Genomic DNA, 6,261 nt, shown 5'->3' with positions numbered 1-6,261 from the left:
TTAATTCTAATTAAAATTTCTTATAAGGTGTGTGTAGGGTATAATTCGACAGTCATTCACAAGAAACATTCACAAGAAGACACATATTACACAGCGAGATAAAATAAAGTAGATATTCATTAATTATTTATATTGTTTACAAAAAGATGCTATCCAAACAATACAATATGCATTACAAAAGAAGCCAACCAAAATATGAAATTAGGTCTAACATAAGGATAATCCAAGGTAACTACTCTAGAGTTTATTTGGCACTTCCTCAATAATGGGGTCAAAAGGATAAGATGATGAGGAGGAAGAAGCTGATGTCTTGCTTCGGGTTCTAACAAAAGGCCCAAGGCGAAGGGGTGGAAAACTAGTGGCAGGCCTAATCGTGGCACTGAAGGGGGGTCTGAAAGAAGATATGGGGGTAGGAGAAGGTTTGATCCGAGTGGCAGAAGGAGATATCCGAGACTACAACTGACCCAACTGTACCTCAAATCACCGAATCTCTGTGACAAAAAGCTCTACGCTGCCATGCTGTGATATCATAATCTCCTCAGCCCTTTTAAAAATTTTGGCGACCTCAGCTTTCACTCGACCGACCTCTTCAGCTGTCCCATGCAGTCTTTTCTCTAATATATCTATATTTTGAAACAAGATGCTCATTTGCTGCATGAGAGAATCAAACTGCCCCTCAGAAAATACTTTCATCTCCTCAAGACTCTGAAAAAAGTACTATCGAAGATCTAAGAGATCAATCTTCTGGTTTGCGATAGTTCTATGGTCCACGACTCTCTCTAAACACTCAAGTCTCAAAGTGATCCTCAGTAACTCATTATGAAGTTGTTGAAATTGAGTCCGAGTTTGCTCTAGAAGTGCCTCGTGGTTCTACAAAATCTGAGACTTGAAGTCAACAAACATGCTCTCCATGCGATCCATCATCTGATCCATATCTCCCTCTGTAGAAAAGGTATGTGGCACTCTAGATGTGCAAGAGGAAGCAGGATAATGCTCACAAGCTACAGATCTCGGAGTCGGTGCAGGTGCAGAGGATGACGGTCCTACTGTAGGTGCAGGGGAGGATGGCTCTACAGAATCTGAGGGTGAGGAGGAGGAAGATCCAGAAACTTCTTCGGGCTACTCTTCTTCACCTCCTCTAATCCATTCATCTCCCTCTTTATGAAACTTCATGCGATGGAGAGTGTGGATGCAGTAGTAGTCAATATGTTTGAGTAGCTTGCAGTTCTCTCCATCTAACTCAATAGTTGCTTCTCTAAATATCAGGGTGAAGACCATTCCATAAGGGAGATAGGCCTGACTCTTAGATTTTTCTACTATATTTTTTATCTACTCGATCATAAAGAAGAGTAGATTTATAGCAGTGCCCCCAACCATGTGAAACATCATGCCCAGAACTCTTGAAGAAATCCAGTCAAATCTTCCTGTTTGTGGGAAGAAGATTCAGTTGATCATGTTGTGAAGAAGCTTTAGTTCAATAGGCAAGAGATTGGCATTGTGAATGTCAAATTTCTTTGAAAGATTCTTGTCGAGAAGTTTCTACATTCCATCAAAATCATTCGACAACTCCACAGCTTGGAGTCCAGAGGAGGGCATTTGCAGAAGATGCCCTAATCTTCTTTGGTCCAAAATAATCTCAATGCCCTTCACCATTGACTCAATGGACTCGGTATCTAACCTCAGATTTTCGAAAAACTCTCTAACAAGGTGGGGATAGGTCGGTAACTTGCATGAGCACATCATCTCCCAACCCTGCTGTCGAATCCACGATCCAATCAGAAACCCTTGTTCATCCAAAAACTTGAAATTAACTTTTCTTCTGATTGTAACAGCTCTGGATGCCGTAGAAACTTGAGGTTGAACAGAGGTCAAGGAGGAGGGGGCTAATCATGCTGAACCTCGGTGCTGCTTCTTCTTGGAATAGGTCATGCACAGAGCCGCTGCTCGATGCTTCTTTGCCTTGGCTGTGCGGGATTTGGGTGCCATGGTTTGGAGATCCCAAGAGTTTTAGGGTTGGACGAGGAGGAGAGATTGGATTTTGGAGGGATTAGGGTCAAAGCCAAGAAAAGCTCGGAGTGGGAAAGCTCGGATGAAAGGGGAACAGGATTTTGAAAAAAGATTGATACGATTTAAAACTGGGTCCCGACATGTCTAGCTAGCTTGAACCTCGTCGAGTCAGCTCGACTGCACAGTCGAGTCAACTCGAGCCAAATTTTTCAAAAATTTATAAAAATTCAAAATAAATGCAATAAATTTATAGAACATATGGATCAAGTCAATCAATACATGAGTAAAAAGATATTAAGAGATTTTATCATTGAAGGGGATTACAAATTCTTAATTCACCTCTAATTAGATTAAATCTATCTTCATTCAAAGATTTTGTAAGACTATTAGCCAATTAATTTTTAGTTGATATAAATTCAAGTATAATATCATTATTTTGAATGTGATCTCTAATAAAGTGATGTATAATTTTAATGTATTTTGTTTTAAAGTGTTGAATAGGATTCTTTGTTAAGTTGATGGCACTAGTGTTATCACATTTTAGTAGAATTTTATTTTGCTCAATGCCATAATCCTTGAGCTGTTGCTTAATCCAAAGGAGTTGACCATAGTAACTTTCGGTACCAATATATTCGGCCTCGATCATAGACAATGCTATCGAATTTTGCATCTTACTAAATTATGAGATCAAGTTCAACCCTAAGAATTGACACGTGCCTTTAGTATTTTTTCTATCAAGTCTACATCCTCCATAATCAGTATATGAAAATCTAATTAAGTCAATTGACATTTGTTTAGAGTACCATAGACCTAAGTTTTTATGTTCTCATTAGATATCTTAAAATTCTTTTAACAATAAGCATATGGGACTCTTTAGGATTAGACTGAAATCTTGCATATATGTAAATACTAAATAATATATCAGACCTACTTATAGTTAAGCAGAAAACCATTCATACCTCTATAAAGTTTTGCATTAACACTCTTATCATTTTCATCTTTGTCAAGTCTGCATGTGGGCTCATCGGTGTGCCAATCTCTTTTGTGTTCTCCATACCAAACTTTTAAGTATTTCTCTAATATACTTGGTTTGGTTGATGAAGATCTTTTCTTTAGTTTGTTTGATTTGAAGCCCAAAAAAGAAGGTTAGCTCTCCTATCATGCTCATTTCAAATTCATCCTATATTAACTCAGCAAATTCTTGACAAAGATCCTCATTAGTAGCCCTAAAAATGATGTCATCCACATAAACTTGAACTACAAGAAGGTTATTATCTTTTTCTTTTCAAAAGCAGTGTTGTGTCTACACTACCTCTGTTGAATTTATTATCTAACAGAAATTTGCTAAGTCTTTCATACTATACCCTAGGTGCTTGTTTTAGACCATGTAAAGTTTTATTCAATTTAAAAACATGATTTAAAAATAAATGATCTTTAAATCTAGAGGATTGTTCTACAAATACTTCTTCAGTGATATAACTATTCAAAAAAATACTTTGCACATCCATTTGAAATAATTTAAAGTTCATGTAGCAAGCAAAAGCAAGTAACAATCTAATAACTTCTAGTCTTGCTATAGGAGCATATGTTTCGTCATAGTTAATCTCTTCTTCTTGATTATATCCCTTGCCCACTAACCTAGTTTTGTTTCTAACTACATTATCATTTCATTCAATTTATTTTTGAAAATCCATTTGATTCCAATAATGGGATGGTCAATAGGTCTGCTAACTAGTGTCCAGACATTATTTCTCTTAAATTGCTTTAGCTCCTCTTGCATAGCAGGCATCCAATTTGAATTATTTTCAGCCTCTTCTATGCATTTGGGTTCAATTTGAGAGATGAACGTAAGATAACTAAAAGTATTTTTAAAAGATGATCTAGTTCTTATCTCTTGCGAAAGATCACTTATGATTAAATCTCTTAGATAGTTGTGTGCGTACCTTCACTCCTTGGGCAGATCATTATACCTTTGGATTATCTCTTGTTCAGTACTCTTCTCTTGCTCAAGCATCTTTTATCTGTTCATTTTCATTTTAGGTTGATCTTCTTTCAAATTAGCTCCTTCATCCTATTCTTTAGAATTCTACACACCATCTTCAAACATATTTTTCTTTCTCGAAGATAAATTGTTAGCTTCATCAAAGATAACATGAATGGATTCTTCAATAGTCAAGGTATGTTTGTTGAAGACTCTATATACTTTGCTAGATATAGAGTATTTAAGAAAGATACCCTCATCCACTTGAGCATCAAATTTACCTAGATTATCTTTTTCATTGTTAAGAATAAAATATTTACAACTAAAATATGAAATAGTTAATGTTAGATCTTTTTTCTTTCTAAAGCTCATAGGGAGTTTTTTTTAAAAATAGGACGAATTGAAACTCTATTAAGGATATAACATATTATGTTCACAGCTTCAGTCCAAAAATATTTGGATAGGTTCCCTTCACACAATATGGTACAGGCCATATCTACTAGAGTTCTATTTTTTTTTCAACTATACCATTTTGTTGTAAAATTTTTGATGTCAAAAAATTATGTTCAATACCATATTTATTATAAAAATTTTAAAAAATTATTTTTAAATTCAGTACCATGGTCACTATGAATATAAACTTTTTTATAAAATTTTGAAAAGACAGAAAAGCTTCATCTTTGTGTGCTAAAAATAAATACAAGTAAAATATAAGAAATCATTAATTATCATAAGTTCATATTTTTTCTACCAAGACTTGTGATCCTAGTGGATCCAATAAGTCCATATGAATTAATTCAAGTGGCCTGGTAGTTGAAATCATATTTTTGGATTTGAACTCCCCCTAGTTTGTTTACCAATTAGCATGTATTACAAATATGATCATATTAAAATTCAATTTGGATAGTCCTTTTAACTAAATCTTTAGCAGCCAATTTTAAAGGAGTATTCATGCTAGCATGGCCTAACCCATGATGCCACAGCCAAATTGATGTCTTTGATCTTAGTATCTGTAACAATAAGGCATTGGTCACTTTTATAGCTATCTCACCAGATCAACCAAGTAGATGTTGCCATGTCTATATCCAATGAATTTGATACTAGCATTAAAGGGATAAGTTATTATGTATGAAGTTAATTTAAATATTACTTCAAAACCTTTGTCACACAGTTGATTTATACTAAGTAGATTATATTTTAAATTATCAACTAATAATATATTATCAATATAGATAGAAAGAAGAATCTGAATTTATCAATACGAATGATCTTCCCTTTGCCATTGTCGCCAAGGATGACTACTCCCCCTTCTTTTTCTCAAGAGTGAAGAATTACCCCTTATCACCCGTTATATGCCTTGAACAGCCCTATCCAAGTATCATTTGCATTTTGATCCATTGGCTGCAAGACATTCCTGCATAAAAATCAGTAGCTTTCTTAAATATCCAATTTTCTTACATTTTTAGGTTAGTAACTATAATTCTTTTTGGAACCCAAATTTTTCACTATTTTACCATTGATTTTTATTAAATTACATGCAAATGTCTTGTGTCCTATTTTTTCTACAGCTAAAATATGTTGCGTGAGAAGTGTTATAAGTGGATAATGATGCAGAAAAAAAATTTTAAGAAATTTTTATTTGTTATTCAGTTTATACGCTAAATTAGCCTTATCATAGACTCTCTTTTGACAGTTTAATCTCATTTATGACTTATCTGAACTGCATGTGAATCTTTCTACCAAAGGTTTTAGTTTTTCAACTTTCTTCTTTAAGATTTCATTCTCCTTTAATTTCTTATTGTTTTGAAATATTTCTTATTTTTCTTTGATTAATACTTCAATTTTTGCTTTCAGATTTTATTTTTCAAGCTTATCTTTCTAAATTCTTTCATTAAGTCATGAAAAGCATCTTAAAATTTATCAAAAATAAATTTTAAAAAAAGTTTAGAGGATACGTCATCATCCAAAGCCATAAGATAGAAGTTGGCTTCATTTTGAGTCTTCTCATTAGAGCCAGACTCTTCACTGTCGCTCCACGTTGCTACCATAGCCTTCTTCTTGATTTTTTAAATGATTTCTTCAAAATTGGATAGTCAGCCTTGAAGTGTCCCGATTTCTTGCATTCGTAGCATTGAATAATTCTTTTTCTTTCTCTTTCTCCCTACTCGACTCATCCTTGGTCAAGTTTCTCTTCTTAAATCCATGTCTTCTTCTTCCATATTTTTTTGAGCTTTTTGATTACTAGGGCTATGTCCTCATCATCATCATCTTCG

This window comes from Elaeis guineensis, chromosome 5, assembly GCF_000442705.2.
Source record: "Elaeis guineensis isolate ETL-2024a chromosome 5, EG11, whole genome shotgun sequence".
NCBI classification, from domain to species: Eukaryota; Viridiplantae; Streptophyta; class Magnoliopsida; order Arecales; family Arecaceae; genus Elaeis; species Elaeis guineensis.
The sequence above is the reverse complement of the archived record's forward strand: the minus strand, read 5'-3'. Positions refer to the sequence as shown.